The sequence below is a fragment of the Bos indicus x Bos taurus genome, chromosome 5 (assembly GCF_003369695.1).
Source record: "Bos indicus x Bos taurus breed Angus x Brahman F1 hybrid chromosome 5, Bos_hybrid_MaternalHap_v2.0, whole genome shotgun sequence".
NCBI classification, from domain to species: Eukaryota; Metazoa; Chordata; class Mammalia; order Artiodactyla; family Bovidae; genus Bos; species Bos indicus x Bos taurus.
The window spans coordinates 37,850,414-37,877,679 of record NC_040080.1 but is presented as its reverse complement, the minus strand read 5'-3'; the positions used below and the strand labels follow the sequence as shown (position 1 = coordinate 37,877,679).

The following is a 27,266-nucleotide window of genomic DNA, read 5'->3' as shown; positions in this document are numbered from 1 at the left end:
CACTCTGGTCCAGTGAGCTGAATATGAATGCATTTTCCTCTCCCATCCTCAGCACCATCTATCCCTTCATCCCGACTTCCGGGTGCCATTGCCCAGCTGGACCTCAGGCAAAGCTAACCAAACAGTTGTTCTCCATTCCTGCCCCTCCCTGAAGCCGACCCACAGCATCAGTGTTCCTGACCGCGGTTCAAGGCAGCCCAGCGAGACACTGGCTCTGGGGTCAACTGTCAGGGATTACTGCAGCAAAGGAGCATCTTGACCCCCCCAAACCTACTGCAGCTCAATTCTCTTCATTAACAATGAGTCACTCTATTCCAAAGATGTGAAAGAAAAATGTCCACAACACTTTCCCTTTGAAAGGCAGTCTACAGGTGATCAGAATTTAAAACACAGTACCCATTTCAATTCACTGACAATACAATTCACAAAGGAACTAATTCAACATTGGCTTTAGGCAGGCACGCTGGTGAATCAAAACAAAAGCCATGTTAGAACTTATTAGAAATGTTTGAACCAAAAGGTTTTAGAGCCTGAGAAGTTTGGGGATGTCTAACGTACCTCCCTTGTTTTAAAGATAAGGAAACTGAGGTCCGGGGTTCCTGAGGAGAAAAAACAAACCTGGAATACAGTTTGCTAATCAGAATTCAGGACTCCATGTTCTACAGGCACTTTCAATGTCTTTAAATATCTGTCTACTTATGCACTGGAATCTGTCAAAACGTATTTTTAAATGACAGAAAAATCTATCCATTTAAATATATTCTGCTTTATTTCTAGATGGCAGCTTGGCACACAATCTTCACATTCTTTAGCAACACATCAACTTGAGATAAAAATCCCTAATTCCATAAAAGGAATAGGAGAAAAATGAAAAGACAAGTACTAGTTGAGTTGCTACAGAGACTTCGGCCATTTGGTGGTGGGTAAGCACAGACAGGGTTCTCCCGGGGCCCGAAAACGCAGGACTCAACATGTAAGCTGTCAAATGATGACTTGGCCGGTCATCTGCAGGTAACTTAAATTACACAATGTCATCAAATGTTTTGGTTTTATTTTCCTATTTGGGGAACTCCAAGAACTTCCATGCAGCCAGTCTTCTAGTTCTCAAACACCTTCCTATTTACAGTGTTCCTTTTAAACTACGTCACTTGCTCTTTGGACATGGAGAGGATATAAATTATAAATAAAGTCAGTTTCTTCTAGTCGATGCCAGGTTTGGAAAGATGGGACTAGCTGAGGTCTGCAACCTAGGGTAACCACGATTATTTTTGGCATCACAGTGGCAGCGAATGGAGAGATGGACATTCCCATCCTGGCTGAGGCGCCACACCCTTGAGAATTCTTCCTAACCCAGGGCTGGAGTAGGTGTTCCCAGAGGACAAGGAGCACTCCTCCGTCAGATCACACTCTTCTGGAACCTTAGTCAGATCTGTCATGATTGTAAATAAATTTGAACTTTTAACTACCACGTTACAGAATTCACCTTTAGTGTGAGGTATGTGACCTCGGGAAGTTTTGTGTCAGTTTTCTCATGTGAAAATGGGGATAAGAGTACTTATCTCAGTTTCCTTGTTTATAAAAAAGAATATAACAGTATCCACCTCAAAGTGACTGTACAGATTAAAATGCTCTTGTGAATTATAGCACAGAAAAGCATTGCAAGACCATAAGTAGTCAATAAACACCAACTCTTATGGTACTGCTGTCCTTGTAAGTCCTAACACACACATTAGTTTTCTTCTCTGTGCTTCTTTAAATCTTTACCAGTCAGATAAGATAAGCTCTTACCTGTGATGGGGGGCGGGGGGAAATCCACAAGATTTGAAATCAGACAGGAATGGGGTAGCATCCAGACTCTGCTATTAACTACATTTCATTAATTAAAAAGATATACTTTTCCTCATTTTAACCTCACTGAAACTGAAATGTGCCTTACATGCAGTGAAAGCGGGCATTATCTCCAATCTTAAGCAAACTATTTAATCTCTGTAAAACTATTGATATTACCTTCCTCTCTTAGGGTTGCAGTAAGGCACAAATAACACAATCATGCAACCTCCTAACATACAACAGGCAGCCCTGACATACATTTTGCTCTGCACCTTTATGGGTTCAGTGACCTGTACATAGGAAATGCTTAGGAGGTGAATCAATATTCACATATATTTAATGGAACAACCCATTATCCATGAAAATTTAAAAATAGGACCCAGACCCATTCCAAACTAATGTGTTTGGATGTCCCTGCCAGAACTGCCTACAGAAAAGGTCAGGGGCTTTAAGAACAAGAGCCCTCAGGAGGGGCCGTGGATGGACACCCAGAGCCCTGTGCAAGGACATGCAGGTGCTTTCAACAACCCGCCCAGGGCCTCGGATTACTGTCCAGCTCCACAACAGGGCCTCTGCTAGTGTTTAAATCCCTGCAGATGCCAAGGGCAGGTTCAAAGTTCGTATGGTAGGGACAGAGTTCAGGAAGGTGCTTTTTCCAAATCCAGTTATAATTCTTTCAGTAGTAACAGTTACACAGTTTGGAGCACTTACTTCATTAAGCTCCACTTAACTCTTCACAATAACTCTATGAAACATAACTGACTTCATCAGCATTCCTGCTTTCTGAGGCCCAGTGTTTAAGTCACAACTTAATAAGGGACTGAAATCTGCCTGGTCCCCAGGCCTGTGTCCTTAACCACCACGCCTTCTCTGGAGGAAATTATGAACATTGGCTGCAGAAGGAGGCAAGACTCTCCGAAAGGTCTCACTTTCCAAACAACCCAAGAGTATTCTTCCCAGGAACATGTCAGACCTCCTGCTCCAGGTGGATGGAGGCAGATGGAGTAGATGTGGGTGGGGCAGTTCTGTGTGGAATGAGTTTCAGTGGGTTTCCAAGCCCAGTGGTGCTGCCTCTGCCCTGGACTCTAGCCAGCCCTAACAGGCAATGTTTTACATTTGACTTTTTCCATTTCACTTGTTCGAGATTTATTTCCCATAGCTCCAAGCAGCACCCTGCAGCTCACCTCTGGTTCTTCCTTTCTTCAATAGGCTTCCTCTAGCTTTTTCTTTTCTCTAAGTTTTATTTATTATTACTTTTGGTTGCACTGGGTCTTTGTTGCTACATGTGAGCTTTCTCCAGTTGTGGCGAGCAGGGGCTACTCTTCATTGTGGTGTGCAGGCTTCTCACTGCGGTGGCTTCTCTTGTTGCAGAGCACAGGCTCTAGGTACATTAGCTTCAGTATTTGTAGCACATGAGCCCCAGAGTTTGGGCTTAGCAGTTGTGGCACACAGGCTTAGTTGCTCCTCGGTAAGTGGAATTCTCCCGGACCAGGGATTGAACCTGTGTCCCTGCACTGACAGGCAGATTCTTATCCACTGTGCCACCAGGGAAGTCCTCTTTTCTGGTTTTTTTTAAACTTCTGGTTCTTTGAGAGTTTCTCTCCAAACAGCAATTATTTCTCTCTCAGCAGGACTGCACCTCTTGGTCAAAAAACTCTTCTTTATTCATCCTTTGCAGATGTGAGTCACAATGAAAAGCCACAGCTAGAGATTCCTCTTCTGAACTTTCCAGAAAGTCGATGATAAATGCACATGTGCAGGCATGTTTAGAAAAATGGAGAAGCCAGAGGAAGACATGTAACTTTCCTTGGCCCCAGGTAGGATGTCTGCACTATCAAATCTCCACACCAAGGACCACAGGGAGAAAGATCATTCCCAGTGGAGGTTTCAGGAAGATACACCTCGAGTGCCCGTGTTCCACAATCTCTCCTTCAGCCCTTCCTCTACAGCGATCACTGTGTGTGTGCTCAGTCGCTAAGTGGTGTCCAGATATCTCTGTGTGACGCCATGGACCATAGTGCAGCAGGTTCCTCTGTCCATGAAATTCTCCAGGCAAGAATCCTGGAGTGGGTTGCCATTTCCTCCTCCAGGGGCTCTTTCCAACCCAGGGATCAAACCTGCATCTCCTTCATTGGCAAGTGGATTCTTTTACCACTTGAGCCACCTGGAAAGCTATGTTGCATTAATTTCCTTCTCAGCTGAGGAAACCCGGAGAGCTTTTTATTTCATGTCGTCTACCATTTCTACGCAACAAAGTTAGCCAGATGGTAAATCACACAGCCATCGAATCATTGCATTCCTCCAAGAGGTTCAGAGATGTGTGTTTTTAATACAGAAGCTAAGGCCACGGCAGCTGAATTGCTCAGTTTCTGAATAAGGGAGACTGACCTATTTCTCTCTCCACTCCATCCATAATGGAAATAGGTTGGTAACATTTCCCATGACTAGGCATTACAGAGTTCCCAGGTGATAATATTGAGACTCCCAGATGGCAACAGTGGTAAAGAACCCGTGTGCCAATGCAGGAGACTTAAGAGACATGGGTTCAATCCCTGGGTTGCGAAGATTCCCCTGGAGAAGAGCATGGCAACCCACTCCAGTATTCTTGCCTGGAGAATCCCACAGACAAAGAAGTGTGGCAGGCTACAGTCCACAGGGTTGCAGAGTCAGACATGACTGAAGTGACTTAGCACAGCACAGGTGATAATGCAGACTGAAGGAAGGAATACAAGGGTCACTCCAGAACTGAGAGGGATTCACTGGAAGTAAGGTCCATGAGTCAGGATACATAAACTCTACCACTTCTGCTGGTGCCAGGCCCAGATCATCCACGCACACCCAAACTGCTGAGATGATGAGTGGGCAGAACCTACCACCACCTTCACTTACTAAAATAAAATGCAGTGTTCAGTTTTGCAGATGACTTGATCTGCAGTTGGAAAGATATTATGACTAACTGACTCTGGCCTTGTTTACTCATCCCACTCACACCACAAGCCATGCCAGACAGTCTCAGACGCTTGCTGAGCACAACTGGCTTTTGGAAATGCCAGAAAACTGATTCACTTTTTCAAAGCACAGTAACTTATCCTTTGGCAACGTGACTCCTAAATCATTATCCTCAGCCATGACTAAAGTGCTGCATCAGGTGATTTCAACAGAAGCTCTCCCATGTCTACCCTCCATCCCAAGGGTCCCCTGGAATGTTCTGAGTTTCACGGTCTGTGTGCCTTACCTGCTTTTTGTAGTGGTGACCCACCGATCCTATAAATTCACCATGAATTAAAGATCCCAGAAACAACTGCATTCATGTACATATACGATTAATATTCCAAATATGCAAAATAATTCACACTTGGGAAAAATTACTCAATTACGGGTCAGCCATTTCACAAGTACAGAAGCTGGCCCTGGTACCATAACCAGGTATAAATATTATCCAAGTGTCTCAAACTTCGGAGAGGCTAGAGATCTGTTTGATTTATCAGTAACAAAGGGGTATGACCTCTTCCTTCGGTTTTGCTAAGGGATCAAACTTTCTAACTTTGCAGATAAAAGGACTTACCATACTATTGGGAATTTGGTGCTACGTACTTTGTTTCTCTCTTAAGGGGCTGGTTAGATTCTTTCTTTGGGACAGGGTAGTGGTCACTACTGTGCTCCAGCCAGATTTCACTTTTAGGGCAAATGTACGCATCCCTGGCTGCTGCTGGCTCACAGAGAAAGTCCTCAGGTAATGCCCCTGGAAGGGGCAGCCAGCTGCCAACCATTGGCTGATTCAAGAATACACAGGTCCAGCCCTTTGCCTCAACTGAAGACAACTGGGCAGGCCCCCCGGCTCCAGAGCTCCCCATAAGGGCACTCAGGGCTTCAGTCATTCCCACACTGCCAGTCAGCTTGTTCTCTGCCCAGTCCTGCCATCTGCTTTTCCTGGCCCCTAAACCCCTTCAGCACCCACCTTCTGGTGTGCTTCCAGCCAACCCAGCCAAAACAAGCTGCTTTCTAAGTGTAGAAAGTTATTTCTTAAATCATGTCAAGGAAGTTACAGGTCCCAGAGAGACATTTTCTATCAGAGGTCCTGTGAAGGCTGAACAGTCTCTGAAAACTACCTGTGATTCTGCTTAAAAATTACACATTTTTCATAACCAGCTCAGGCCGCTTTCTGAACACCAGCCCAATGTGGTCAACAGGGACAAGAGTTTAAATAGCCCAGGAGCATCACAGCTTCAAAAGTCAAGGAGGTGAAACACGGCCAGGTGAATGATCTGTGTATCACAGCACCACGTGACCCTGGACACTGATACCAAAGCACGGGGTGCCGAGCTGCAGTCATCACCCTTGACCATTGGAGTGTACCCCTCCCCACATCTGACACGCTTGTCTGATAACTTCACATCCGAGGAAATCTTTAAAGCTACCTGAAAGGGCCTACATGTAAGTATGACAGTGAGACCTGAACATTTTATCCCCAAAACTCCAAACTTTTAGGAACAAGAAACAATTCCTAGAGCTGACTGATTACTGATGACTTTGTACTCTTTACTGTATCCCCAAGAAAACAGATGGCAGACAGGCCTGAGCAGGTAGCAAGAGCTACTGCTACCGTGTTGCCAAGGGGGCATAGCACCATCTCCCAGAAAACCTCAAGGAACTACCTTGTTGTCATCCAGGCTCTAGTGCAGCTTAGGGTCCAGGGATGAGGTTAGAGATGTCTCAGGAGTAGAAGTCAGAGGAGAAGCAGGTGCCTACACAGTGTATTTCATCACCAGAGGGGTGGGTTCAGAATGTTAAAAATGTAGATAATGTACTCCCTATGAAACACTCAGTTTAAAACTACTGCAGGAACTTCCCTGGTGGTCCAGTAGTTAAGACTCCATGTTCCCAATGCAGGGGATAGGGGTTCGATCCCTGGTCAGGAAACTAAGATCTGGCATGCCACACAGTTCAGCCAAAAAAAAAAAAAATTAAACCATACTACTGCTTCATGTTTTATAGCCTGTTACACACTGTCTCATCTGACCCTCACAACTCTTTCTATGAGGCCTGGGCTGTTATAATCTCAACTTTATGTCAGGTTAAGTGATTTACGTGTGGCTTCCCTGGTGGCTCAGGGAAGTTAGTAAAGAATCTGCCTGCAATGCATGAGACCTGGGTTCAATCCCTGGGTCAGGAGGAGTCTATGGTGAGGGGATGGCAAACCACCCCAGTATTCTTGCCTGAGACAGAGGAGCATGGCAGGCTACCGTCCATGGGGTCGCAAAAGAGTCAGACACTACTCAGCGACTAAACCACCACCACCACAGATGACTTGCCCAGGATGACACTGCTGATCAATGTTGGGATCAGACTGGCAGATTCTTGGTCCCAGGGTCCTCTCATATAAAACTCTGCCAATTTGCAGCATGTCTACATATTTCTCCAGGCTTGTGTACAAAGCCCCCAAACCTTGTCTCCCTCCTCCTGTCTTTACAGCCTCCACCCTCATATACACATCTCTATTTCATGGGAACAAAGGCTACCGATGACATGAGTCCTGAACAGGGTCACAAATCACCATCAAAGCGCTCTCTCTCTCAGTGACTCCAAACACTCCAAACTCTTTGTTGATACAGACCACAGCCTCTGGAGTATGGCTTACAAGAGGATAAGGGATCAAGTTATAAGATGACCAGTATTCAGTGTCTCTGACTATCCAGATTCATGTCAGTCACATATACAAGAGGAGAGAAGAGAAGAAAAAGCTTTAAACAGTTCACTAATTTCTTGGACACAGTAATTCCTTCTAGGAAACCCTTCCTATCCTGGTCAATAGGTTTTGCAACTGTTATTTGAGGCACTTGGTGGATTCTACTCTTGCCAAGTCGACATTCTGTTTCTGTAGTACAAAAATGCCGGGGCTGAAGAGATCAGGTGGGGATGCTACGGTTTCAGGACCAGAGGCAAGCATCTCTGTGCTGCAGGTGGATGCATTACAGAGGTGGGCATGCTAATGAGCACTTATTACTCTTCCTACTCCACAAGCCAAGCAGCAGCAACAAGAAATGCCTGCTAAAACTTGCTGGGTTCTCAGGCTTTGATCAAAGGGCTAGTGCCACAGTGATTTGGCTGAAGTGATTGACACAGGGCTGAACTGGATTGTTATCTCAGGATCACAAAGCCTCGTCTTAAGTTCTCTGTATCCTGTAAATCAGTACTCAGGTCAGCACCAATTTTATTCTTCCAGACTTAACCTACTCTTTTCACCAGTAATACCGCTAACCCCTTTGCCCCCAAATGTCCACTTTCACTGATTATTAAGAAATCAAACAATGGACCTGGAATTTTAGGAAAACAAGTGCCTACTGATCATTAAAATGGGGTGTGGCGTTCTACAATGTACTGCACTCAGTTTGCAACAGTCAAAGGATTTGGCCTCACTTTGATCCTTGAGACATAAAAGGGAACTGAGAAATCATGTAAATTTCACTTAATCACTAATACTTAACTTTAACCATGTTTCCTGTAAAGCATATACATATGGTATTAATTATACAAAAGTACAATTCTAATTTATGAATTTATATAAATTAAATTTTAAAAACACTTTCCCATCCTTGTCTCTCCATTGCTACCAAAGCAAGTGCAGGGAATGGAAAAATCACATGGCTGCAGATGTAAATTTCTCAGAGAAGGAACAAGAGTATCAGCTATTAATCCAATAAAGCCCCATTCTCATTCACTTTTCCCTATTCCAATACTAGGTTGATGTATTGTTGAAAATGCAACCATGGCTTCAGGGACAGAAAAAAACAAGAAGACCCAACACATATCCTAAAGAAGATTCCTGAAGAGTGTTATCTTTAACTCCACAGAGACAAAACTGTGTTGGGTTATAACATAATTCTACAATAATAACTCTTGTAATTACTTGACTCAATTTATTAAAATGGAAAAGTCAGAATAAACATACAATAGAAGTCAAATGGCAAGATAACTCTCATGTTGAAATTCTTTAGGCAGAAGTAACAATAATATTAGCAAAGTTTTTTCTTTTTTTAAGTGGTTCACAAGGTCTAGCCTAAGGACGAGATCTAACCCAACTTTTATATGGTATGAAAAAAATAAAGATTTATTTAACAACTTTTCTCCTGAGTTATTTAATAACTTTGTCTTTTCTTATGATTTTATGTAACTTTTTTTAAGGCTGCTCTGTTACCTGAATGTTTAACGATTCACGGACAAGTAACAACTCCATGAATAATGCCAAAATTCTCAACTATGTGTAAAGGAATGCCTGGGTTATTGCTCCTCTAAAGAACTGTCTGTGCTTTTTACGTAAACACATAGACAAAGTATGTTTTATTTTGGCTGCGAGTATAGTTCTAAACTGGGGGTTCATCACAAAATTCTCCAAGCAAAAGGATTTCAGAGAAGTGATTTGGCCACACCAGAAGAGAAAATCTACTGAACAGGAAAATAAGTAGGGCAGATAAAGAAATGTTTCTTGCATTTAAATATAAATAACATTTACTAAAATTTCACAAGTCTAAGCAGATTTACCAGCTATTCTGAAATTTTTAAACAAAAAAAGAGCATTTTCAGCTTTGAAACTAGGAAACAATCATTACATCTGAGCTCCCACAATAAAAGGGCCAGGTGCTATGCTGGGTGGCTTGCATGTCCTATCTCCACTTAATCTAACATTCCTACAAGGCAGACACTGTTGTTTCCATTTTAGAGATGAGAAAACCAAGTCACAGTGTTATGACATGACTCTTGGTATTCCATCCAACACATGTCTGACTCGAAGATCTAAAACAGTTGCTGCTACCCTCTGCGCAATGGCATCGCCGAGAAATTACACCCAGAAATTACAACGAAGGAATTGTTTCATAAGCAGAGGATCAGCTCTGCAATCAGAAGCTCCAGATTTTAATTATGCTTCCATTGATTGGTGGTTTCCTCCAAGTTAATGGAGAGGAAAATAGTGTTTAACCTCATAAAGTTGAGGTGAGAAGCACATTAAAAAGCCCGAGTAAAAGGGCTTTGCAGAAAGAACAACCGAGTGAGCACTGGTTGTTATCGCTACCTCCCTCTTTAGGCTTCAGCTAACACAGCTGGTGACCCGCAGATGAGCAGGGCTGTGGGCTCATATGAGTCCATCTGCAGGGCAGGGAGTCACTTCCACAAGGCCGAACAGCACACAGCTTGGAGCCTGAGAGAGTGGAACGTGATGGTGAGGTGTGGAGGGGCCTGTCTCTGCTCAGTCCACCTTCTCCTGCACTAAATAAACAAATTGTTGGGGGCCAATTCTGTGGCCAGGTACAAACACCGTTTGCTCAGCCAGATGCTGGTCCCTGGCACTCAGCCATTTGGGAACCTCTAGGAGCCCTGCTGCCTGCAACAAGATCACTCCCATCCTGAGGGAAAGCAAATTTAAAACAAAACCAAATGATCAGGGGCCTAACAAGAGCCTCATCCTTTCTCATCAATTTTCCTTATTCTCTCCCTCTCTACCCACCTCTCTCACCCACACACATTCCGGTGTGAAGGGTTTTCCATGGTACACAGTGGGTGTCCATATTAGATTCAGCACTTTTATCCTCATCAGGAAACTTGATAGCAATCTACTTTGGGATAGAATTTTAAACACTGATAACTCAACACAGTGACTTTAAGAGTAGAAAGGGTTCATCTGAGTAGAGATGAAGGAAGGTTGCAGACCCCAGGCGGAAAACAATAATCAATAGATTTGACTACACAAAATTTTTAAACTTTTACATCACTAAAAACAAAAAACTTTTTATCAGAAAAATTAGGGTAAAAAACTAGGTGAAAATATTTGCAATAACTATCAGAAAGGGCTAATAAGTGAAATACACAGAGTTCATGACAATGAGAACAACACTAATTCCCAATAGATGAAATGGGGAAAGTATATGAACAGTTAAGCCAGAAATAGAGCCGACAGTCATATACATGGTTGACCTCATAAATATCAAATAAAAAAGAAAAAGAAAATATCTTTTCTCCTAGAAAGTTAACAAACATTATTAAAATGAGAATATCACTCTGCTATTTTTTGGTAACTGATATCAACATGGACCAAGACATCCATGCATGGTGACCCACACCCTCTGATGCTGCTTCTTGTCACCTCTTGTAAAGATGGGAAGGGTCTGAAAGGCAGAAAATGCTGACTGCCGAAAGATGCTCAGCAAACACTGAAAACAGGCTGTGTGTGCTGTGATAGGGTTAAAGAAACCATGAAACACCAAGAGATGGAAGATATTAGAGTCCTTAGAAATAATATTTAGAGGTGCTGTAGTCGGGTGAGGACATGCAAATAAAACAACATTAAGAGGAATTCCTTGGCGGTCCAGTGATTAGGACTCGGTGCTTTCACTGCTGTGGGCTCAGGGTTCATTTCCTGGTCGGGGAACTAAGAACCCATAAGCTGAGCAGTACAATGGAAAAAAATTTTAAATAAAATTAAATAAACAAATAAAACAATGTAAGTAAAAACAGGACACAAAAATACACATTCAGAATACTTCAAATATGAAAAAATATATATGAATGGAAAAAAAGGAAGGAAACACAGCAACAGTAGTTGTATTTTCGTGTGGCAGAATACTGAGGACTATTTTTTTTAAACTGTATCATCTTTATGTTTTTTTCCATATCATCCAAATCTTCTAGAAGGTGCATATATTATTTTTGTAACTATAAAAATATTAAATAATAGTCTCAACTTTAAGTTAAAAAAAAAAAACAACAGATAGAAATCCAACAGTTCTTCAAGCTACTCCTACAAATGCCAAAACTGTGCAGCAAGCAGGTAAGGCAGTAAACGGAGAAAGCGGCCTCATTTTAAACTTAGGGTTATGAAAACAATAGGCTTCTTGATGTGAAAACAAAAACTTCTCATGTCCCATTTATCAAAACGTAGTTTGGAAATTCACTAATCAAAACATTTTCCATCAGAGGATTTAAACTCACACACCAAAATTATCTCTAGTTAAGCAAGCAGGAAGTTTACCAGGAACCCCCTAAAAATTAATAATTGTTTTTACAGCTTTGATAAATCCATGCCAGCTCATGTTAGTACACGGTGTGGCACACACAATCTCCAGTGAGTCTGTCACTTCTAAACAGGAAAGCATGAAATCCTTAGCATAAGGCAAGAATCACAGATGTTCTGAAGTGAGGCGTTTTAGGGTTTGCCCCCCACCCACAAAAGCTGGTTTCTCAGTCTTTGAGATGGTTTTCTTAGAGTGACAGTTAATTATGCCAAACTCATCATATTCATCATCTTGTTTCATCTTCAGGAACCTACAAGGAAGGGTGTCTCATCCTCAGCCCTACTGACGTTTGGGGCCGGGTATTTCTCTGTTGCTGATGCGGGGAGAAGCACCCGTGCATTGCAAGGATGTTTAGCATCATCTCTGGATTTTACTTACTAAAAGCCAGTCTTGCCTCCACCCCCAGCTGTAACACAAGAAGTGTTTTCTGACATTGCCAAATGACTCCTACAGGCCCAAATCACTCCAGTTTAAAACCACTGCTACAAAATACTATTATTGACCCTATTTTACAAATGAAGAAACTGAGACACAGCCATGCTGCTGCTGCTGCTAAGTCGCCTCAGTCATGTCCGACTCTGTGCGACCCCATAGACGGCAGCCCACCAGGCTCTGCCATCCCTGGGATACTCCAGGCAAGAACACTGGAGTGGGTTGCCATTTCCTTCTGCAGTGCATGAAAGTGAAAAGCAAAAGTGAAGTCACTCAGTTGTGTCTGACTCTTAGCGACCCCATGGACTGCAGCCCACCAGGCTCCTCCGTCCATGGATTTTCCAGGCAAGAGTACTGAAGTGGGGTGCCATCGCCTTATCCGAGACACAGCCATAGGTCCACCTAAATCCACAGCCCAAGATCAAAACCCTATCCTGTCTTTGTGCACAGTAGGAGGTCTATCTTAGAGTATAGGATACTACTCAAGTCTCCTCCACATTCCCATAGAGGCTTGTCTAGGCCTCAATGCACACTAGCCAAAAAAATCGTTACTCTCATCACTAAAACATTCACTGATTCCTGATTGGGTAGTAGGGCCTGGCAACAAAGGCAGAGTCATGGCCTTCAACAAGTATATAATCTATTTGAAGAAATAAGATATAGAGATCAGCCATTTGGAGCACCAGTTTTGGAGGAAACGCTGTTTCTTCATCAGTAAGAGGAAGATAATGCTAGTGCCACACTCATAATTAAGTGAGATGACATAAGCAAAGTTCCTATCACAACGCACAAGTTCAAAAAACAACTAGATAACCAAACGCATGGTAACATACAGGCACAAGCACTGGAAGAATTACGGCTTCTCAAAATCACTGGGCTGGGAGGAACCTTCACAAACGACTTGAACTCACTGTCCACTTAGTGCTGAGTCACTTCAGTTGTGTCTGACTCTTTGTGACCCTATGGACTGTAGTCCACCAGCTCCTCTGTCCATGGGTTTCTCCAGGCAAGAATACTGGAGTGGGTTGCCGTTACCTTTAGCATTTAAAATTCTAAAGATTTTATTACCTGCTTCCAGCAAGAGTTTGTAGGCTGAGCTCAGACTGAGGCTCTCAGCAAGGGTCTCCTGATGAACTGCTTTAATGGGGGCTAGAGGAAAGATGAGAGTTTAAGCAGGAACAAACAGTAGGAAAAGTAGAAGAGCTAAGCAGCCTTAAAGCATTGCCAGGGGGGCAGAGCCTGGGTGTGAGCACAGGAGAGAAGCTTAGAGAAAGAATCGAGATCAGATGAGGTCACAAGTGACACAGTGACACAGTGGTGACACTGATCAGGTGAGACCTGGGAAGTATTTCTCCTAAAAAAGGCAATCAAGAGCTAAAATACAAAACAAAACAAAAAAGAAAATAAGGGCTGCTACACTATGAGGTTGGAGAACTTAATTTCTCAAGTTAAAGTATCAGCATTCTAATTCCTTCACAGCATTCCTTGAAGACAACAGGCAAATGCATGCTCTAGATCCATGAAAGTGAAGGCTTTGCCAGAATAAAGAGTCAATCTTGGGACTTCCCTGGTGGCCCGGTGGTTAAGAATCCTCCTTGCAATGCAGGGATGTAGGTTCAGTCCTTGGGGTAACTAAGCCTGTGCAGCATAACTACAGAGCCTACGCCCTCTGGAGCCCACACTCCACGACTGGAGAGTCCATGAGCCACAATGACGGTCCCACGTGCCTCAACTGAGACCCAACACAGCCAAATAAATAAATATTTTTTTAAAAAGTCAATCTTCCTCCTCAAGTCCACAGGTGGTCCTCCTGTTTGAAAACTGGAGCCCAGAGCAGCCAGATCTTCTCTTTGTTAAATGTAAATTTCCATTGGTGAAGTCACCAAAAAAATTAAGAACTGGCACAAATTTCTTAAAATACTGTATATTTCAAGCCATACTTGTCTGCAGGCAGTCTCCATCCCAGATCCACGAGTCTGAGAATTCTGCTGTAAGGCTGAGCCCACAGGAGATCAGAGAAAGGACCAGGCAGGGCTTGTACCAAAGGTTTATTTGGAAGATCTGTCTAGCCACAGGTGCAGAATATAGGGAAGAGACTAATTGCACGGTCTGTATCAGAGATGATGACGTAAACTAAGGGATTGGTAGAAGGAAAAGTCATTCAGAAAACACTTGAAAGGCAAAAATGACAGGGCTGATGGCCAGGAGAAGGGTCTCTAGGTCACTCCACTCAAACCTGACCCATTGTAAACTTTGATAATGAAGCTGAGACTTCAAGATCAGAGGGTAGCTCGAGCTTAAAAGTGAGTTCTTTAACTTCCCAGAACCAGGGCAATCTTCATGAACTTCTAACCTGTAGTCACATACAGAATCCCATGCTCAGAAAGACCCCATATCTGGTTTAACACTCTGCTGTCATCATCAAGATTCCTAATAATTTAAACTTTGAATTTTTTTCATAAATGAGGTCGAAATTCCTCACAATTTAAACTTGTGTTCTATAAACAAGGTCAGATGGCACAATGGAGCGTGCACATAAGCAGAGGAGATCTGTTTAATAAGAGTGGCCACCATTCCTTGCCGCCCTATTCATACAGTGTTTGCAATGCCCCAGAAGCACAGAACTTTGGCAGGCTCACGATGCATCGAGTTCAGCAGGACTCAAAGCGAGTTCAAGGTAAATGTGCTACAAACAACTGAGCGAGCAGGTGGGTGGGTGCTGACAGCCACAAGAGGCCATGCTTTCCTTTCCATCCAGAATCCGCTGTACACGCAGAAACAAGGCAGCATGTTTCTAAGAAACAAAAACAACCAAACACTCCTTTCATATCCTCTCTTACTCCTGTCACTCCCCTGTATTAACCAACCACTTGAGCTGACAATGACAGCACAGGAGAAGGAAAGACAGAGCAATTCCATGGTTCTTTTTCCTTTCAGTCTTTCCTTCCATAAGCCAAGACTAATAGACTGTGCAAATTGAGATGTGAAATAACGGTAGCCAGGTTTGTGCAGGGTTTCCTCTGTTCTGATAAAAAGAATATACAAATGCATTTACAAACCACGAAACACTAAGAAACATGATTTCAGTAATTCTGTGTAGTTGTTAAATGCTCTTATATTTGCATTTCACACTGGCATTGCATAATAGAAAGATGAACAATAAAATTCACGCTGATGATTTTTATTTTCACTTCACTCAGAATAACATTAAAGCAAATAAACACCATGACAAGTAAAGAGAGACGATGGAAGAAAAAGAAAAGCTTTTCCTGTTAGTACCTTTTACAGCACTTTTTCCTGCTTTTTGAACAAGAGGGTCACACATTTTCATCATACACTGGGCTCCACAAGTATGTAGCTGGCCCCACTGAGAATCACTGAACTCAAGAACATTATGCCCAGATCTAAGTATGCTGCCCACACTTGGATACATTTATACTGACATCAGTCAAAGCAACCCCGCAAAGGACCCACCTATGGGCTGATGGGAGTGGTGCTGAGTTTTAGTCCGACACTCTTAACTATTAGATTACTTCAGTCCTTTTCTTATACAACTCACATCATTGCAACAACAAATCTGCTGAAACAATGCAACCCAATGTCTTTCAGCCAAAGATCTTTCTGAGTTCCTCTCATGACCTCTTGTGTTCGGTTTACACGTTAGTTACGTTCTAAAGGCAACCAACATTGGCATCCTCATCTTTCCTATGTCATCTCTAACTTCAATACTCTGGGGAAGAGTCCCGGGATGGGTGGGCTAGGCAGACCCCTCTCTCCCCCTTCGAAGATGCACAGAGCCAGTTAAACCAGAGCATGTAATGATGCGGAAGTCTCTGCTGGACACCTCCCTCTTTCAGAGTACTCCCTGGTGCTCTGTGGTTCAGTGTTAACCAAACCCAGCCTGTGGTCCCAGACCCGGGCTGCTTCCCCGTCACTCAGAGCTCTCGGATTTCCCCTGGGAAGTTGTTCTGCAAACCATTCAGTCTGGTGTCTAAAAACTCCTCCTTCACATACAGTCAGGTATCCCTTTGTCTCATTTCATTCCCCTCTTCTTTTTTTGTACCACTACTTTCCACTTCAATAAATTGATTTCCTGCCTGGAGATACATCCTGGCAAATGTGTCAGCTTGCATTGTTTAGATGAGAGACTTCTGTCATTCTTTCAAATGTTTCCTCTGTCTCAATAATCCTGAGAGCTCTGGGGAGCCTGAGTTACTTGTCTATGAATTTCCTCTCACTGCCTCCTATTAGACTGGGGGAGGAAAAAAAGGCAGACTGCCTGGGGTGAACTCACTCAGCTCTTATCTCTTCCAATCACATTTCTTTCCTCAATTTCCCGCAACCTTTCTTTCATTCTCTCAAGAAGCATTCTTACAGATTTCAAAGCTAACCCGCATTCTCCACCTAATTTCAGTCTATCCCTTTCCTTTCCCCTTCTTGTTTGCTGCTTTCATATTACCCTTTCTGCCTGGACCATCATCAAACCCACACTGTCAGAGCACATCTCTCCCTGTTCAATTCCTTGAAAGGCTGGGCTAACAGGACAGCCTCGGGTTCATCACCGCCCATGTCTTCCTCAATCTTCTGTCCTCTGGATTCCGTGGCTACTGCGCTGAAACTGCTCTCCTAGCCCACAGATGACCTGGCAGCTGGACTCGGGGCCACTTCTCAGGCTCGTCCTGTAAGAGGTCTGCAGCACTGGATGGTGGGGATGGTCCACTTGTGTTGGGCGTGTTTCATTCCCTTGCCACCGGCAACCTCTTCCCTTCCAACCTCCCTGGTTATTCTTGCTCTATCACCTTTAATAACTTCTTTTCTTTGGCCTGACTATGTCTACATGTCAAGAGTTCCCTGTGGGTTGTGTACTTTCTTCTCTTTTTATTCTACGTTCTCTTCTTCAGCAAGCTCACCTACTCTTGCTCTTTAGGTAGCAACCCTACAGAGATGGTCTATCACTCAAGGGTTTTGCCTACACTCCAAACCTAAATGTCTAAATTGGTGCTTAACATCATGATGTGAATAGCATGAATAACTAACAATTCTTAGCAGCTTTTAACATGTCAAGTACAGAACTAAGCCAGAGGCAGTAATACGAAGTGGTTGAGGTTACTGATCCTGGAGACTGTATCTACCTGCATTTAAATCCCTGTCCAACACACAATCTGTGTGACCTTGGGAAATTCACTTAGCCTCTCTGTGCCTCGGATTTCTCATTTGTAAGAATAAGAACAGTACCTTTTCTTAGGGATGATGTAGGGATTAAATCTAAGTTGAAATATGTCAGACAGTTAGAATAGTGCTTAGTACACACTGAGTAGGCATTAGCTATTATTAATACTGTTGTTGTTATTCTCCTAAAAACCTAACAAGACAGGTTCTATGATTTAACCCATTTAGACAATGAGAAAACGAAGGTAAGTTATCATGGGTCCCAATGAATTGCAAACTCTAGATGTTTAAATCTTCTTTTTCAGATGCTTAAATCTTAATTCATCATATTTCCTATTTAAATTCAACTTTTGCTGTGTGCCTTTCTTGTTCTATCTGTCCTCACTCCGTTCGCCACATATACCCCTCCTAACATTCAACATATTATTTCAAGAGTCATTTTTATAAAATAATAATAGTTCTTAGATCCCTCCCTACCTTACAAAAAAACCCACAACTCATTTTAAAGCATAGTCTTGTCACTCTTTTTAAATCCCTCTAAGATCTGGCTTTAGAATATCTTACCTCTATTAACAATACTGATCTTCCTATCTTTCTCTAAAACTATATTCTATGCTTTGTTTCAAACCCAAGGATGTTCGTGTCCCCCCCAATGTCTCAACATTTCCTACTCATCCCATTGAAATCCCACCTTCTCTAGTAGGACCCCTCTAAACCCAATCCTTTACTAATTCATAGCACCATCTTCTACCGCTTACCTCCAAGAAGCCCCACAAACTGATTCTTTAAACTTTAATACTCTTTATATTTCAAGAGTAATTCATGAGGCTGTAAAACAGACATAAAAAAATTAAAGGCCCCTCATCTTTCCCATCATCTTCATCCTATCCCCCACAAATCACTCCATTTAGCAACTTTTTCCTGCACTGACATGCTTGGTGACTTTTTTCCTTAAAATACATATAATAAACATTTGTTTAAATCTGTATATTTTCCTCCAACTTTCTAACAGCTAAGTAGCTTTCTAAATCTGTTTTTCATTATGATTATGTGTAAGGAAGATCATTCCATTTCTTCCCCTGTCTTCTCTATATGAATATGCTTAAGGGTAAAGACCATGTTTTATTTGCCCTTATATCTCCAAGATGATCTTGTACCAAGGTCAAGAACTGTTTAACAAAATAGTAACAATATCTGTCATTAATCCAGTGTTCACTGTATGCCAGGAAAATCATTGTTAATGTTTCACATATATTATCATATGTAATTCTCATAACCCACCCAATTATTCCCATTTCACAGAAGACAAAAATCACATAGTTAAGGACAGAAGAGTCTAATTTACATTTCTCTGACTCTGGAGCACATCCACTTCATCTCTTTGGTTATAGGTAATAAAACTGTCGTAAGAACATCTTTTGCTTTTTCAACCAAAGTTCGGAGAACACAAGAGTTCCGAGTATTCCAGTGTAGGCAGATGGGGCTGAAGATAAATAGATGGGCCTTGGAATGAATGGTAAATAGATGGAGGCAAGTGGCTACAGCCATAAAGTTAACCCACCATTCAGTTGTTCAAACCATGTTTACTGAGAACCTACTAAAAGTTAAATTACTTACCTCCCCCTCTTCAGGCTCCTCACTATGGTATTCTTTAGTAATAGCTGCCATCATTTATTAAAAATCTATGTACCAAATGTATTATTATTATTTCTATTAACATTTTCTAATACTGACAAACTTCCCTGGTGGCTCAGACAGTAAAGTGTCTGCCTACAATGCAGGAGACCCAGGTTCGATCCCTGGGTCGGGAAGATCCTCTGGAGAAGGAAATGGCAACCCACTCCAGTACTTTTGCCTGGAAAATCCATGGACGGAGGAGCCTGTCCATGGGGTTGCAAAGAGTCAGACACAACTGAGCGACTTCACTTCACTTCAATACTGACAAAAATTCCATAAGACAAACACCAGTACCACCATTTACAGATAGTAAAATGGAGACCCAAAACCATTAAATTTTTTGTCAAGATTAGTCTGTAATGAATAGCAAAGCCAAGATTCAAATTGAGAGTATGCAGGGTTCCAAAGTCCAACCCATTTTTTAATCATCCAGGATGATGCCTTTTAATTCTGAGCGAAAAGAACTATGACTTCTTTAAAATTTAAACTCAGTCAGGATCCCATCTGGCTTCAAGTAACAGACCCAACTTCTGTGGTTGAATCAAATGAAGATTTATTTTTCTCAAAATAAATCAAGAGGTGGGCAGACCAAGTCTGGTACAGCGTTCCAGAAGACCATCAGCTTCCCAGCCCACTTACCCCTCAAGCTTCTTGAATTTGGTCACAAGACAGCTTCTGCAATTAGAAAACAGCATCCATTATCCTGGAAGAGATAACGAGAAGCACAAAGAGCAATAGCCTAACAAGCAAGAGAGTCTGTGGGAGAGCCCCTCCCAGCTACCTGCATCTTATTGGCCAGGACGATGTCACTTAGACACTGCCCAGCTGCAAGGGATTCTGGGAAATCAAGTTGGGGGGGGGGGTGTTTTGTTTTGTTTTTAACTGACCACCAGTAAAAAGTGGGAAGGATGGAAACGATTGCACACCTAGCTGTGTCTGCTCCACAGGGTAATGTAGAGTGCAAGCCATCCTAGAGAATCACGGTACCTTGAGAAGAAAGCAATAAAAGAACTTTAAGTCTATGTTTAAAAGCCCTCTTGGTTGAGCAAAGTCACCCACTGATGGGGGTGGAGGTCGGAAGAAAGTTTTACAGACACATCCAAGCAGCTGATCCAGAGGAAAAACACTGAGACCCAGGTGACTTCACACAAACTGTCCTGGCCGACTCACAGGTTCACTCAGTGTTTCCTGTGAGTCGTCACTGTTTCCCTTCCTCCCACTCACTCGCTGTCCAGTTACTTTAGATGAGAGCTTACAGGCTCCTCTGACTCTTCCATCATTCATAATAAAACGTAGAGTGTGTTCAAATTTCAGTTCAAGCAAAATAAAATCCTCGACCATGTGTTGTTACGAGAAGCATTATCTTTACAAAAAGGTAATGGTTCCAGGGATATTATTTATGCAACCACAGCCACACTCTCAAGTTATTGTATTAAGAAAGTAGGCCATAGAGCTTTAGCCTGTTTACATTTTCTTTCAAAGTTCAAACTTTTCTCATAAAAACCTCATACAATTCTATGATGAGAAGATTATATTTGTGAAAAGATATATATGGAGAGAGGGTGACAGAAAGCCAGCAAAAGGACTTCTGTGAGCTATATCCTAGGCTCACAGGAAATACAAGATGACATGAAACCACATTCAATAATACAGTTCAGAGTAACATGCATGCAAAGCAAACGGTAAGAGTTCCCAATGGGCCTACCTACTTCTTCCCAAGAACTACCTTGTGTGCCTAAAGAATTTGGCCACTTACTTATGAATGGACTTGTCACTGAAAACAGCATCTTTAGTCTCTCTCTCTCATCAGGTAAAATTAAGTTTTCCTTTGCTACCCCACACGCAACACTAGGAATCAGCGTATCGGCTCTCGAACTCGCATTTGTTTTTCTGTCAAATGCTTAATTTCTCTAAGTTAAAGGAGAGGTGAAAAGACCTCGCCTTACTCTGGAGTTCAAAGGATGTCCACAAAATCTACAGCCAGTCCCCAAAGTTATGGTATTTGATCTTCTTCCCTCATGATCCATGTCAGTGAAACGAGTCTTTACCAGAATGACTGATACTCAGTGCCATCTGAGTTCGCACAATTCCTTCGGTCATGGGCATTTTTAGGTGCACCACCACACGGAAACCGCCACCTGATGTTTCTATTCTGAACTCCTTACGTTTGCCAAGAAAAACAAGGATGTGAATGTGGGCCAGTCAAACTGTGAGTCACACCAAGTTCCAGGGAGACATGCAACCAAAGTTCAGTCACAAACTAAGACAACATACCCACCTGGATCCCTCAGAGTCCAAACCCACATTTCAGAAATAGAAGCTCTCCAAAGAGAAGTGGTAGAGGTTTCACTCAAACCCTCCTCTTCTTCAAAAGCTGCCTAATGAGTGTGTAAACTTAAAACTCCTGGAAGGGCCCACTGTTTCATCTAAAATCCAGTTGTTTGGTGTCTTAGATCCTTAAACATGGGGCAAAGTATTGATGTAAAAGAAACCCTCACCACTTGGCTTTTTGAAACAGCAACCAGTGCCAAACAGGCATCAATAATTACTGTTTAAATAAAGAGTATAAAAAATAGAAAAGTCTTTGTATTTTCTAGGGTGGGTTAGTTCAGGCTTTCTTTTTTTAATCCATTAGCTCCATTTAATGAAGCATCAGTCTTTATGGTGGTGATAACATGTGACAAAAGCTATAGGCTTTTGGCTAGGAAAATCATTATGACATGCACAGAGATGAATTTGAGAAAGTGATGACATAATACACTACAGATTCAAGGAACTACATAAGCCCAGAGCAGTTATTGGATAGTGTCAACATGGGGGCAGCTGGATGACTGATTTAATTGTGAAATTATCAACTTTTAGTTGAAGGGAAATGCTGGCCAGAGGACAGACACTTTGTTTCATTTGTCCTAAAACAACACCCAGTGTCAGTAACCTTAACAGCTTTGGATCGCATACTTAAACACATCTGTTCCACCATGGTTAAAAAACAATAAAATCATGGTTGCCTGAAAGATTTCACAATCGGATGCTCAACTGGGATTTTTTTCTTACTTTCAAAACTAGTATGACTTTCTAAGGAAATCTTTGGGAATAAAAAAATGTCATAATTATGTATTGGGTTGGCCAAACAGTATGTTTAGGTTTTTTCCATGTTACAGAAAAACTCAAACTTTTTGGCCAACCTAATACTATCTCTTGCCTATGTGTGCACCTTAAAGGAACATTTCTTTAGTAAAGAATCAAGACACAGACCCAAATGTGAATGGATATTCATACATTCATTCACTCATTCATTCACTGTTTTGAAAAGGTAATTCAAATCAGATCAGAAACATATAGTAATATCTCTGAAAAGACAAGAGAGATGAATGAGGTCTTTTAGTTAACAGTTTGAAAGATGTGCTTTTGAAGATATAGGTATTTTTTAAAATGGGAGATGAGAACCTCAAAAAGTTACTTTTAATGTGACAAATTACCAACATAATCTAAATTAACTACAAAAGTACAAGTAGTTCATGAATATGAAAGGTTTTAAAAAGAAGTCAGCTAGTCAGTAACTCGGAGAAAGCAATGGCACCCCACTCCAGTACTCTTGCCTGGAAAATCCCATGGATGGAGGAGCCTGGTAGGCTATAGTCCATGGGGTCGCTAAGAGTCGGACACGACTGAGCAACTTCCCTTTCACTTTTCACTTTCATGCATTGGAGAAGGAAATGGCAACCCACTCCAGTGTTCTTGCCTGGAGAATCCCAGGGACTGGGGAGCCTGGTGGGCTTCCGTCTATGGGGTCGAACAGAGTTGGACACGACTGAAGCGACTTAGCAGCAGCAGGAGTCAGTAACTGAGGCAGGGTGGGGAGGGAATTGACCTTGTTCTGATTTATCTCCTGCAAGCACAGTGAGCAACAAAAAGACTACCTAAGCAGTTAATGAACACTCTCTTACTGAACTTGTTTTCAAAAAATGACTAGAATGCCCCTGAAATTAGGCACTATTGATATGTAACAACAGTGTGCCCTGAATTTCAAGTCAACATCTGTCCACAACGGCCAGATTATCCCATTTTTTAAAGGAGCTATCGTAGCTGGTCAAAGAATTTAACCAAAACCTGATTCTACCTTTCTCAACAACTCAAACATCTTTCAAGTTTTGTCCTTTGAACATACTGTGTTTTAGTATACCACATCTGCCTCCTACACACAGATGGAGAAAGAGAAATGTTGGTTAAAAATAAGTATGTAAATGTAAAGGTTGCTACTCAAACTGCAAATGCAATTTAAAGCTTTGTTATATTCAAGGCAGTAAGCAAGGACTCATTTCTTGGAAAGAATTATAAATCTGAATTTGGAAAACAAGATAACATCCTAAAGATACTACTTGACTGGTTTTTGCAGCTTTCTTTCGGTATTACAAACAGCAGTCTGAATACTCCATCAGTCAAGGCTTCAGAGAGCTCTCACCAGCCCACAGGAATTCCACCTCACCTCCTGGACTTTCCTGCTGAAAAAGTGCATTGGAAAATACAGTGTGTTTTATGTACTTCTACTCAGATGGTAAAGAATCTATCTGTAATGCAGGAGACCTGGGTTTGATCCCTGGTTCGGGAAGATCCCCTGAAGAAGGGAATGACTACCCACTCCAGTATTCTTGCCTGGAAAATCCCATGGACAGAGGAGTCTGGCGGGCTACAGTCCATGGGGTTGCAAAGGGTCAGACTGGACTGAACAAATAACTCTTTCACTTTCACAGAACATAAATAGCAAAGACTCGGTAACCATTATTTCAGTGACATTAGCCAATTTCTGTTTCTCAGTCCAAAACACAGATCAAAATTAAAATATATAGGCTTTTTCAGTGAAGCACACCTCCTCTTTGCAAAAAAATCTACTCTTAATCCAACCTGTGCAAACTAAAAATTTTAAGAACAATACAGATGCAGGTGTCTTATGCATGCGTGCATGAGTGTGTGCTCAATCACTTCAGTCGTGTCCAACTCTTTTGCGACCCTTTGGACTGTAACCCGCCAGGCTCCTCTGTCCATGGGACTTCCAGGGCAAGAATACTGGATCAGTTTGCCATTTCCTCCTTAAGGGGATCTTCCCCATCCAGGGATTGAACCCATGTCTCTGGTGGTTCCTGCACTGCAGGTGGATTCTTTACCACTGAACCACCAGGGAAGCCCTTAGGTGTTTTATAAACAACAGCAAAACAAAACACCTCTTTTTTGCCCTGCAACCTAACTGGTATCTGGCTAGAAAGACAGAGAACCCCATCAACAAAGTCCCGTGTCTCCACACTTCCCGACCTGGGATTATTAGATGCAATATTTGTGGCTTCTTTCTTTCCTCCTCTCCCGGAAATGCCCTGACGTACAGGCACCTGGGATGCAGCTTTTGACTCACAAAGAAGCCCACGCCCGTCTCCTCCCGACCTGGCAATGGAAGGATCCTCACTGCTGAGGCACTCTGGTGAAAGAAAAGGGAAACTTGACTCAGGAGTCCCAGCCCAAATACTTTCTTTGCTTCCCCAAAAGAAAGAGCCTTCAGCACTGATAAGTGAGGGTTCTCAATCAGTGTATAGGGTCAATTTTTTCCCCAGAAAGTCAATCATACCCAGTTAGTAACCTGGGCACACAAAATCACCAAGCAAGAAACAGCTAAAGGGTTTGAAACCGGAAATAAACAAAAAAACAGAATTTTGTATTTCGGCTTATCTAAATATCCTTTTGCAGTTCCTTTCCCTACAGACCGAATTGGGACATGAGATCAAGTTCTTCTATTGCTCCCTGCAATTCTTATTGAAAGGCAGGATTTGTTTTGGCCCCACATGTTGAAAAATTCATGTTCCTATAATTAAGAGTTTGTTTGCCACGCCTTCGGCCACATTTCCCAGTTAAAACTCCCTTCTCTAAAAAGGATCCATGAAAACAACTACCAGCCCTCATCCTTCCCTCAAACAGCCACAGAAAACGGATATGAAGGTTCTCAACAGCCTTTCTAACCTTTCCAGATCACAACGTAGGCAACCAAAGGGATCCTCCGTTAAGATGTGAGAGAAAAAGAACCGGCGTTGAAGCATGCCCCCAAGAGACCGGTTTTCCCACAAGCTCATAATTAATACACTCCAAGTGAATTTCTCACGTTCTGACGGAACTATAAAAAAGGATTTCTTATATTATGATATGAAAAATATGAATAACAATGACAGACTTTCATTTAAATGTAACAGACCACAGGGGAGCCAATAAAACTCAAAAACTTTTGTTCTCTCTCATCATAATTTTTGAGTCGATATTTCATAAACTTTTTGTGACATTTTAAAATAACAGCCCCCTCTACACACACACACACACACACACACACACACACACACACACTTCTCTGATTGGGGTTCTTAAGTATTATTAGCAGACTGGGGAGGGGGCGGTGTTTAAGGACACAGACAAGATCTCACACGTCCAGTCCTGGAGGTATTTTTCACCTAAAAGCTAGTTGGGAGCCCCAGGAGTTAAGCCCTACCCCACCCACCAAAAAGTGCCCGCTCCCACTGGGAAACTGGAGTGAGCTGGAAAAGGAAATCGAGCGGTGAAAAGGAGGAGCAGCTGCAACCGCACAACGGTGCCACTACACTCCGGTCCCCGAGAGGAGCCAAACGCCCTTACCTGGGGGGAGGAGAGCCGCCAGCACGAGTTGCAAAAGTTGTGCTTCACCTTCGCCCGGAGTTCAAAGCGCCGGCACTCCGGCCCCGCCGCAGGCTGGCTGCCCCGAGTCCTCTCTCGCCCGGCTCCCGCCTTCCCCACCCTCTCGGCCCTACACCATGTCAGGAATCCGGGCAGGCACCGAGCTGGGAGCTGACATCACTCCCAGTCCCAGGTACCTCCCCTCCCTCGTGCCCTCCCACCTCCCTCCCCGCGGGAAAGAGCCATAGAGAACGCGCGGGAGGGGTGTCGGCGCGCCGCGGTTCGCGCTGATTGGGCCCTCGGACTGTCACTCAGAGGAGCCCACTAATTTTACACATTCCTCTCTGAGCCCGGCGCTGGGCTGGAAGTGGGTGTTGATGGAAAAAAATGCTGCCTTTCCTGCTATCTGTAAGGGAAGGAGAATCATGGTACGAAGAAGATCCTTGCAGGTGGTGTTTTAAACTTTTCTTGGCACATTTCCCAATCCCCCAGGTCAGAAACGAAACTAACCTATCCAAGCCCCCCTTTGAAGGAAAAACAATCGCCTGTGTGTCACGGGCAAGTCCGAGTCCGGCGGCGCGTGCAGCAGAAAATGGCTAGCTTGAAGTCAGACAAATAAAGGAAACCGCCAGCTCGCTCAGCTCCCCTTTTATCTTGGGGTTGCTGGGCGTTCCCTTAGGACGGGAAATTTAGAACTTCAAAAGCTCTTCGAGAAGATAGGGAGGACAATCCTAGAAACTGCGACCCAGCTCTAGATTGTTAACCCTGGGGCGTTATCGACCATGCGGTTTGCTTTTGCTTTTAGTGACGAAAATCACAGCACGCGAGCTTCCAGGCAAATAAAATTGAACCTCTGAAGTAAGAAAAATTACTGTTTTACCTTTTTTTAAAGACAGCAGGGCTGCTGTTTTTATACACAACTGAAAAGGGGTGGAAATCTCACAATTGAGTTCAGCAAGCCACAGGAGAATAATTATTGTTGAATGGAATCAATTGCAGTGGCTGAGCTATCAATTAAGAATTAACTAACATTTACCCTGGCAGCTATCAGGCTATACCCTGGCTAACAGAACAGAGAGATTCTCAGGAAATGGGTCTTTCAGTTTGACTAATAACTGCCCCAAGGCAGGACTGAATTGTGAAACGTGGCCCTCTTTATATGAGATAAAGATAGATGATCCGTCATCTTCTGGAATTACAATGAATTGACTACTGACTTTCTCTTCATTTTTATTGTTTGTTTTCTGATGAATGAGGACGTGCTTATTTTGCCATTCTGCCACAAATTGTAGAAGGGATGCACAGAGCCCACCAGTGTGTCTGAATTAATTCCCACAACCATCCTGTAAAGTGAGTGTCATTAGCCCCGTTTCAACATAAAGGAATGAAAAGCTCAGCAAGGTTACATAAATA

At 42.7% G+C, this 27,266-nt stretch overlaps 1 protein-coding gene across 9 annotated transcripts in view; it reads right to left on the bottom strand.

Moving 5' to 3' along the window:
• Positions 1-26,067, bottom strand: part of PPFIBP1 (PPFIA binding protein 1) — a 205,760-nt gene extending 179,693 nt beyond the window's left edge. For 3 of the 9 annotated variants that reach the window (XM_027541604.1, XM_027541607.1, XM_027541605.1), the window contains exon 1: positions 25,836-26,023. The gene's annotated coding sequence lies outside the window, so the exon portion shown is untranslated. Of the gene's footprint in view, positions 1-19,811; positions 19,848-25,835 lie in introns of all 9 variants that reach the window. The other 6 variants (XM_027541599.1, XM_027541606.1, XM_027541600.1 and 3 more) reach the window with 6 other exon arrangements.
• Positions 26,068-27,266: the final 1,199 nt, after the last annotated feature.